The sequence below is a fragment of the Macadamia integrifolia genome, unplaced genomic scaffold, assembly GCF_013358625.1.
Source record: "Macadamia integrifolia cultivar HAES 741 unplaced genomic scaffold, SCU_Mint_v3 scaffold1545, whole genome shotgun sequence".
Classification (NCBI taxonomy): Eukaryota; Viridiplantae; Streptophyta; class Magnoliopsida; order Proteales; family Proteaceae; genus Macadamia; species Macadamia integrifolia.
In genome coordinates, this window is record NW_024868252.1 from 91,913 (window position 1) to 103,328 (window position 11,416).

Below are 11,416 nucleotides of genomic sequence, written 5' to 3' on the forward strand. Positions count from 1 at the left end.
TAGTTTCCTAATTGTGTAAGACAATCAAATATCACTAGATTTAAAGCAAAGTATTAGAATCAAATAAGATTTGGTGGGGTCCACAAAATCTTTTAAGATCTTCTAAAAATCTGGATCGATCTTGGGACCCACAAGATCTTCTAAAATCTTCTAAGATCTTCTAAAATCTGGATCGAGCTTGGGGCCCACAAGATCTTCTTCTTTCTATTCTTCCAGCCACAAAGATGGCTACTTTTCTTTCTTAAGTTGGCAGGGCCAAATAGCATTGGACGTTATTCCCTCCAAAAGCATATACTCGAGAGGGAGATTTCTGACCTCAAGATTGAAACGGCTAACTACTTATCTCAATTGGAGATACTGAGTAGACCTTGAGTCTTTGGTGGCAACCGTACCTTTGGCTGCCCATCTCCTTATGTCCACTCGTAGTGGTAGAGCATACCAGGATATGTCCGACCCTCCTAGCACCACCACTCAATCGGAGCAATTGGCTGAATTCATGAAAGTCGTTCAACCCATACAGGAAACACAAGCTATCAATCTCCAAGCCCTTACCAATAAGTTGGCTGCCCTCGAGACAAGTGCCCAAAACCCTGATGGACGGCAAGGCCGTAACATAACTAGTACTGAACCTAGGGGCAGAGGCCCTAACCCTGAGGAAGTAAACGAAAATAACCAGACTAACGGTTATGACCAGATAAGGGATAACTTTTAAGGCCTAAGGCGTGGTAGGGATCAGGGTAGGGGTCGAGGCCCACTTCTCTCAATCTTCTTGTCTCGCCTCCCTCTCTTTCTTTTCAGTCTTATTATTTTTTTTCTGCTGCTGCGTTATACTGCTGCACCTGCTGCTGCGTTATACTGCTGCACCTGCTACTGCGTTATACTGCTGTACCTACTGCTGCGTTATTACTGCTGCACCTGCTGCCTTACCCCACTGCTGCTGCAACATAATTCTGCCGGTACAAAACTGCTCTGCTGCAACTGCTGCCTCTGCCTCACTGCTGCTGCTACGTATTACTGCCATTACAATACTGCTACCGCTGCACACTGCTGCCTTTACATCACTGCTGTTACTCTCTCTACAATTGGCTGGGTGTATCTTCTTCAACAAAAAGTGGACTACAACCTCTTTATTTTGGAGAACCTGGATTTCTTCTTCTCTCCTCAGATCTGAATAGCAATATGGTAAAGTACTAAACTAAATCCTCCCCACCTCCCTTAATCCCTATTATATATATTGCAACCCATTGACGTTGAAGTCTGCCTTTGCCCTTTGTTTATGCCTATTTTATCGATTGTTGCATATCTAAGTTGGGTGTCTAGATGGATTTGTGTTGAACCTAATATTCATATGTCGTTTGTTCCCTTCCCCATGTCCCCACTTGAAACTTGAGTAAGAATTTATGTGTTTTTCTGTCTAGATTAATATTGCTTTTGGCTACTTTGTTTATTAGTCTCGCTTTATCTTGCATGCTTAATCTTGTTTGCTGAGATTCTTTGGTCTTATTTACCTAAGCCCTTTGAGTTAACCTACCTAGTTAGTTAATCTTGTAGGAGACCTAGTCATCTAGGAACCCCCCTACATCATCTTGGGTTAAGAGGGGTGGGGATTTGCTCTTGGCTTTTTTTTTCAATTAACATTCATTGAAAATAAACAATGGCCAATGGCCTTACAATTAAAGAGAATAAACTTCCAAAAATAAAAAGATACTTAAAAATTCAATTGCATGAAATAAAAACTACCTAATAGATCAATAAAAATAAAAACCTAAATATTCTATTAAACTTAGAATCCAAATCAGTAACTTGGAACCCAAATTGGATCTGGGTCTTGATCCGGGTTCTGGAGCATGCTTGGATCAATCCATCGGTGTGCTGCTGCATCACATATTCATATTGTTTAGTCTAAGGGGTTTACATGAATTCAAAGTCTTTTCCTGGTAGCAAGAGGAGTTTGTGAGTCTATTATACTATTTAGTCTTAGTTCAGTTGGGATTTCTGAAATTTTTGTTAGTCACTGATTCTTAGTTTATTTGAAAATCCCACCCACAAGTAGAATCATAGGAACTCAAAACAGCAGCAGGAGATCTTCGACAAGTCCCAAAAATAGAACTTAGACCAGTCCCAAATTACTATAGAAACTCAGAAACTTGGTCTCTCTAAGTACTTCAAACCCTTAAAGTTTTATTCCAATTCAATTATTGGATATATAAAGCTACGGGCAACTGGATTAGAAAAGAAACTGAATTCCAGAATAAAAACCAAAGCTATAATTTCACAACCATACAGCAGAATAGCATAAACAAAGATCACATTCTCCATTCATCAAATAGTACCATCATATAATACTAAATATATATAAGAATCAACTTGAACCAATGACCAGAATTCACAGTTCATCAACCCAACAGAATAGAAACTAAGGAATTTAGTAATTACCAGTAGCTTGTATTTACTACCAACTTGAATCAAAGGCAAGTATGACCATCGACTTGGAACTCCAAAATATCTCAGCATTTAAAGGGCCAGAAGTTAAGATAACAGCACCTCAAAAGTTGTAACCAAATAGCCACAGAAGCAGAGGACCGCCAATAGAAACTTAAGACTTCAAATAGATATGTAGCACAACAGATTATAATGCCAGTCAGCTTTCAAATAATCTTAAATCAAAGAATACAATTTCACTACTTACTTGGATGTGCAAAAACTGAGTTTAAAGGATATAAACAAGCCAATAGATGATAGTGATGTAGAAAAAAAGTGATGATTTAATTTGTATTAGGGGTACATTAGGAACTGTCTTGTGTTAAGTTATCCTTATATGTAATTTCCCTTATTTCTATTTCACCTCCCTTAGGGGGGAATATGTAATTCCCTAAAATAATATTTGAATCTAATATTGGTGAGATGAGTAAGAGAGCTCATTCACGTTTTGCCCCTTTCTATCACTCTCCTATCTCAACATCACTCTTTCTTCTCCTTACCTCTCTTCTCTTCATCTTCTTCCTCTCTAACCCTAACATCCTAACTTCCAACTTGGTATCAGAGCTAAAGGGGTTTGAGAGTTGACCAAGGTTCCTCCTACTCATTCTTTGAGTTTCAATTGGACCCTTTTTTGCTTTCTATGGTTCAGTAGAGGCCATACTATATAAAGAGATTAAAAAATAAGACTTGATGGTGTTCTAAAAGCAAGTTGAAGGTTCTTGGAGAGTGATTAAAGGCTTACAAAGGATGTTTGAAGTCCACACAGCCAGTTAAAGTCATTCCTTGCCTTACCGCCAGCTTGGGAATCGACCCTCTTTTTCTCTCACCTTAAATTTCGGTTGGGCTGGTGGTTGGGCTGGATAGAGTCACCCAAGGCTGTCCTTTGACCCCTCTAAACCTCGGTGTCTACCTTTTAAGAGGTGTTAGAGAACAACTCATTTTCCACCATGTGCCCAAATATCAATTTTTCAGTCGCTGTGTACCCTTTTGCTTAGAATGTCGCTTTATAATATTTGTTTATGATGTTGGGATGAATCTCCACAATTGGAAGTGAGCTTTGTTGATGTTTTATGAAGATTCCATGCCTTTTTAGCTTGCTGATAATTTTTTTCGGGTTCTGAAAAGATAATATTTGCGACTTTTGTATCCCTTTTGGTTTGGATCTCCATTGGTATTGTTTGAGGAGTATCTTTACATTATGTCTGATCTCACGGAACCTCTAGAAGCTACATCGGGTGGGTCGAGTAGTACCAACTCCAGTTCGATTGTCTTGACAATCCTAACAACCAGATTTCTCTTGTGAAGTTGGATAGTACCAACTACATAGATTGGTCACACTCTGTGAAGCTATCCCTACGAAGTAAAGGGAAGCTCAGATATATTACTAGGGCTATCAAGGCTCCCACTATCGCGGACCCAGGGTACTAAAAATGGGAGACTGCAAACTCTACTATTATGACTTGGTTACTCTTCTCCATAAAACCTGAGATAGGTAGGAGATTTGTAAGGAAGGAAACTGCCAAGGATATTTGGGATAGTGTCTCTAGGACCTATGATAGTGTAGGTGACTCTGTGAAGGTCTAACAACTTCTTCAACAGGCTCTTCTCTATAAAGCAGGGGACTAAGTCTATTTCTGACTATTATAACACTGTAATAAACTATGGGAGGAGTATGATCATTACAGAGATCTCCATTTGACCAATCCTGAAGGTGAAGCCAAGGTCTATAGATCTCTTAAAAAAGAGCGAGTTCTAATTCTTTTAGATGGGCTGAATTTTGAATATGAATAGATTCAGATACGGATTTTGGGCTGATCACCCCTACCTACATTTGATGAGGTGTATAGCTACCTCTTGAGTGAGGAGACCAGGAGAGGTGCTATGGATTCTAGACCTCACTTGAGCGCTCTGCTCTTTCTTCCACTACCCATAGAGATTGACGTGTAGGCAGCCAAGGTCTATTGCCTTCCAGTGGAGATGACAGAGATAGACGATAATGTGATCATTAAGGGAAACCTGAACATACTCGAGATAGGTGTTGGGTTCTTTATAGCCGTCCTAGTATAAGTGGTGGATCTACTAGCACACATGGTGGCCGCGGAGGAGGGGCTACAACCTATGCTATTGTGACAGATACTGGTACCAGAGACTCCTCACAGGCAGATTCCAAATCCTCTAGGGATGATATTACACTGCTTCTTCGGTTCATATTTTAAGTTGATAGCCCATCTACCTCATAGGATACCTTAGCTTCCGTTATGCATATCACCACCACTATACCTTCCACAGCTCGGTCGTGAGTCATTGACTTTGGTGCCACTGACCACATGATTGTTACGTCGCATTACTATGACTCCTACTTCATTTGTTCTGGTAAGGATAAGATCCGGTCGCTGATGGTACCTTCTCTATCTCTGGTAAAGGAAGTATTTATGTTACCTTTTATATTTCACTTGCTTCTGTCCTTCATGTTCCTAACTTTACCCTGAATTTATTGTCTGTGAACACTTTAACTAAAACCTTGAATTGTTGTATTACATTTTTTTCTTCTCATTACCTCTTTCAGGATTTGGTGACGAAGTGGATTATTAGTAGTGGACGTGAGAAGGGCGGCCTATATCGTCTTAAGCTGCATTTACCTTTTTTTTACACCATAGTCCTATGTAAGTGGCCGTAGTGATGCTAGTTCTATAGACTCTGTGATGTTATGGCATCAGTGTTTGGGACATCCCTCTTTTGTTGTTATAAGGAAACAATTACCTCACTTATTTACATCTTTTTCTTCTTCTCATGTATTTCATTGTGAACCATATACTTTTGCTAAACATTATCATTCATCTTTTCCTTATCATGGTAATAGATTTGTGTTTCCTTTTCACATTGTGCATACTGATGTTTGGGGACCTTGTCCCACAACCTCCCTTTTTTTCCATCGTTATTTTGTTTCTTTAGTTGATGACTTTTCTTGTTGTACTTAGACCATTCTTATGAAACATAAGAGTGATGTTTATGATGCCTTCAAAAACTTCTATAAATGGTCCATACTCAGTTTGAAACTACAATCAAAATTTTCCAGTCTGATAAAGGGGGGGAGTACAAGTATAGTGCTTTGCAAGACATTTTTACTGATAATGGTGTTATCCATCAGCTTGCTTGTGTTGATACACCCCAATAGAATTGGGTAACTGAGAGGAAAAATCGCCATTTATTAGAAGTCGGTCATAGTCTTTTATTTGGTACGCATGTGCCTATAACTTTTTGGTCTGAGGATATTCTTGCTGCAGCTTTCCTCATTAATCACATGCCTACCAAAATTCTTGGGTCTCAAAACCCAATTGCACTCTTATCTCCTCAGTCTCTTGCTTTCACTCTTCCTCTAAAGGTGTTTGGTTGTGTTTCCTATGCGTATATTAACAACTCCTCCAGCACCAAACTCGATATAAAGGCTCTAAAATGCCTCTTCCATGGGAATTCTTCGACCACAAAGGCTACAAATGTTATCACCCTTCCACATAACGTGCACATAACATGCACATGTTATGTGCATGTTAACAAATCCATTCTGTAGGTATATCTATAACAGTAGCATACATATGGCATCAATAGGTACAGTAGCTCCCTTCACTTCTCCTTCTTCTACAACAGCTAATAAAGTTTTTAAGGTTAAGCCCTAAGGGTCCTTAGGGCCCGTTTGGCTGAACCAGTCCAAACACAAAATTACTTCTTAAAATTAATTTTTAAAACATAAACTAACTTAAGCTAATTTCCCATTGATGGACCCCACCAAATACAGACCTAAAACATGGGTTACCCTCGGCAAATCAACACCTATGCTTGGGGTAGATATGATGAGTTGGGCTGCAGAGAGGTGGGCCCCATATAGAAAAACTCTTCTTTTTTTTTCTCGTCTAGCCCAACTGGCTTACTGGTTGGCAGCTGTTTATAGCTTGCTGGTTATAGCCTTTTTAGCCCGTCAACTGTCCTATCTCCTAGGCTTATGAATTCATTAAATGTGGAACTGGGTCCACTCCTTTTTTGCCCATTTAATACCCGTAACTTGCCTAATGGATCTGCTAAATTCTCCCTCCTACTACTGTACAGTTGGATAGCTTATTACCCTTGTGCTAGCTATGTCCTGACACTGGGTTCAGCTGCTTCTGATTTAAGGGTTAAAATTTCCCCCTCACAAAAATATCATCCCCAAAATTTATAAGGTTGTTTATCATCTACGATCAATCTTGTTCACTTTATTACCACTCTTGTCCACTGAGTTACAACATCGATTTTCCACTTAGTGTTACTAACATGGCCATATGCCTTAGTAGTACTGGATGATCGCAAAAACACACCGTAACACTCTCATTGGCCAAACAGGGACCTTATCTATTCATGTCCTTTGCTCCTCACAAACTGAGAAATTAGCATACCCACTCTACTCCCTACTTTCCAATATCAACCTTAATATATTTTTGCATATACAAATATTATTTCTATCTCACCTATGTATCTTTACCAGGGTACTTGGAGATGATCTTTGTAAAGATTTACAGAGTTCTATGATTTCACACTGATTCTGTATTAGTTGATCCACAGTTTTATTTTCTTTACTCCATGAGAACCATGCCTATGAATTCCACTTCCATATCATTTCTCTTAATTGAAATTATTAATCACATTATAAGATATCCCTTTTTTATGCAATCAAACTTCCACACCCATATTCACACTACTGAACCTCTCGCTATATTCAATCATGCTAACTATTCTCAATATTCCAGCAATATCTTATTAGCCACAGTTCACTCTTATTTAAATTTTAAATCTTCATAATTTAAGATCTCATGTTTTAACCTTCATATACTTTCTTCACATACTCGACATATATTAATTTATCACATAATGATAATCCATATTCTCAAAGGCCCATAATGTTTCCTCACATTCTTACCTCTTAAATTGTCTTCTTATTCTTAAATCATCCATACAACTTGATCTCGAATCTACTTGCTTGGATTTTTTATCATTCTCACTATTCTACATTTCTGATACTGACCTTGTCATTCCGATTCATTGGCAATATTGGATCTATTGGGTGAAAACACATTTAGGTATCAACTTCCTGATGCCATTCTCACTTCTTTATAAGGAAAACCCCTATACCACTTCATCTGCCTTTTAAATACTTAGGGCAGAGGTCGTAATTGGTTACTACTCTTGATCAACAGAAACTGTTGATGAACTCATCCTTGCCCTTTTTCACGACTCAAGGGCAGTCGTTGAAGCAAAGGGTTATGCCTAGAATCATTGTATGATATTATTATTACACTGTCAATTGGAATTATTATATCCTGATACTGACACCACTCTATTCTTTTCCAAAATTTTACTCACATTGTGAAGCTTTCATATTTAGGTCAGTGCGAAGTCCAGGTATGCTTCGTAACCCTTACCTAACATCTCGTTCATCTTAGGTGCAGACGTTATCACCTTTCTAGCCTTCTTTACCTTACTTTTTGGGTAGTAAGTCCGCACATCCCATATGAGCTTTGTAAGCCGGTAGCCACTCCAAGTCCAACATAATCATTACAACTAACTTACTTGATTGAGTTATCAAGTCTCGGCTAAGTATGCAGAAAGAACCTTATAGCTCACATCTCCATTGGTAGGATAGTGACTATCAACTTATCTGCCAGACTCTTTATATTTTATGTATCTTGATAACAGGGAATGAAGATACAACAAATAGAAGGTATCAGGTTCCAATGTTGAACATAAGATTATTAAATAAATAAGATATACCAGGTATGACAATGCATGTAAGGATTTCAATAATGTTAATAGTGTACCTATAAGGCTATGAATGCCCTCTTTCGCTGTCACTTACGAATACCGCATTCTTATACCTTATTACATCACAACCAGTTAACTAATTGTTGGTGTTTAGGTTTCCACATATGAGTCTACTAACTTCTACTGTGGACACAATCTAGCTATATGCCCAAATTGATCACATATATAACACTACTTTGTCTGTAAACATGACCTAGTCTTATGTCCAAGTTGTTTACAAGCAAAGCACCCCTTCTTCTGTGAACCTACTTGCTGAGGTACTGATGCTACTGACCTAGGTTGTTTTTAATGGTTGGCCAACTTCTGGTCTACTAATTTATCGTGCAGCTAGAGTAGTGTAGGGTACTTCAACTGCTCTAGTGAAACCCCAGCTAGTAGATGGTATGCCTGCTCTTCTTGCTGCCTGAGCATGATAATTACCTCTCTGCTTCTCCTCTATAGACATACCTATTTGAACCACTTCTGTATATGTCTGAAGGTGATGTGCAATTAGTAGTGTTCTAATACTAGCCCTCAAACCCTTCTCAAACTTCTTGGCCTTCTCTATGTCAGTCTTCATGTGCTCTGGTGCAAAGTAATATAGGGATTCAAATTATTGTTGATACTAAAGGACATATTTTGGCCCATGTGCCAAATAAATAAAATATGCCTACTCTAACACTTTCAGGGAAATAATTCCCATAAAAGGTCCCCATAAACTGATCCCAAGTTGGGTTGGGATGGGTGGCTAGCAATATAGGTCTCATGGCCTTCCACCAAGCATATGCTTCCTGTAGTTGATAACTAGCATATAAAATCTTTGTTCATCTATGCACCCCAACACTATAAAAGCTTTCTTGACACCCTCTAACTATTTAGCTGGTGCCAACAGGTCTTGGGTCACTCCACTGAAATAAGGGGGCCGGTACTTCAGAATTTTCGCCATTAACTTGAAGTTATCTACCCACACTGGTGCAATTGGCTGTGTCTTTGGTGTACGTTGCTTAGGTGGAATCTCTAATACTGGTACTACCTTGGAAGACTGACCATAGGCTGGTTGTGTAGTAGCCGAAACTCCTGGTGCAGTAGGTGATGTAGGAGTAGGACTAAATGGTGTAGGCTACACAATAAGGGGTTATACCATAGGTGTCTCCCTGGTATAAATAGCTATAGCTATCTCAGTCATTATGGCCCTATGGTGTTGTTGAACTTCTCTTTGTTACTGTTGAAGGAGGTGGCACAAGTGATGTAGCAGTTACCTCATCTTCATCCTGGTGTTTATATTCATGTGAAGGGATAAGATTTTCCCTTCGGGTGTTACTATACTTCCACTGTTGTGGGTCATCTTGGGGATAGGTATGCTTCCTCTGGCAGATGGCCTCGACCGACATCACTATGTTTCTCAAACCCTAACTTGTAATATAGTTACACTTATTTAATTCAATTGGTTCTTATCGTGTTACATTTTATTTGTCCAACTATGTACAAGAGTTACACACTTAAAATTATTATCAATGAACGGTATTTGCACCTGGGCTAGTCTCCAATCATGTGTACTAAAATTTCTGCACTTATCATGAAGTTTTTAAATTTAACCTAATCATCACTGATATAACCTAAGATTTTGTGCATTTGTGGATTAAAGTAGAGCTTCATACTCGGATACCATTTTGCCACACCCTGCCTCAAATTGGCCAAGGTATGTGGAACTGAGTTCTTAACCGAGTCAGCCTAACACTCCAAGATCATAGATGCAGAACCTTAATTTTATAAATGCCACCAAGATCACATCTAAAATAAGAGTACGCTAATAAAATCATACAAATATTACTAGTGATTCGCTACATGATAAGTTATAAATATACAAGATTCAATTGTTATCAACCCACAGGTGTAATATTTACATCTTACATATAACATCAATATATACATCAAAAGAAAGTACTATATAACAGTAGTGAAGTCCATCATCAACCCGATGTCTCATCAACACAAGCCTCACAACTGCTGCTAAAGTCTAACCCTGCCTCAGCACTGGTTCCCATCATCTAAAAAGAGTAATTAACGATGGGTGAACATCATAAGCCCAGTGAGGGGTGAGCATGCAAGCACATAAACTCATAATAATATCCACAGATGCACAACCACATGATCCATTTTATTTATAATTATCCATTCTGACTACTAAGTCTCAATATGTGGGTATAAGTGCTATGAACAACGTAGGTGGTATCCCCTTCCAAGTACGTCGGGCCTCAGAGATGCAAGCTAGTTGCAGGTAGGAGTCAAGCAATCCCAAAAAGATCCTCGGTCCCCCTGCTAACCCCTAAATAGTAACCCCTGACAGCCATAGTCCCAGAATCCCAATCCGTCATCGGTCTCCTATGTTGTCTGACAGTCATACGTACAGTACGTCATACATTGATGTGCCCTCTTAGGATACAGTATGTCTTATCCGAGTGAACTAATCTGCCACGGCCTACCACCGAGTGGGATTAGCCAATACCTTACCTACTATTGGCAAGTGGTTATAGCACTAGGATATGATCCTAACCATATGCATCTATATGCATCCATAGCATCCATAACATCCAATCACACATTTGTGGTCATAACTGTAACACAGACTTCTGAGCCCACGGTACTGGAAAGAACCTCGGCCACACGGTGCCTTAGGCCATCAATATTACAATCATCACCATATAACTATCACCCTTCTTTTTTTTGCCCTTTTTTAGTCTGAAATATGGTTGTGATGCTTCCGACTGCTATATGGCTGTGAGATTTGATGTGACTGCTATTGTGTAGATGTTATGACCCTACTCCTTTAAGAAGGTAGATGGTGTGTGAATCTTTTTTTTTTTTTTGAAGTGTTTGCTTGGTTTGGATGCTAGAATTGTTTTTATTTAGTTCAAAAAAAAATTTGGGTAGAGTGTGTACTCCCCATTGTGTTTATGACCCTTCATCCACAACATGTCTAAAGATAATGGACTTAGAGCTCTCTTTGGTGATGTTTCAACCAGGGTATCAAGTGGTGCTCCTCCTACTCCTATGGTTTTTGATATCCCACATACTTAGATCTCTATTGTGAAGTTGGACAACACCA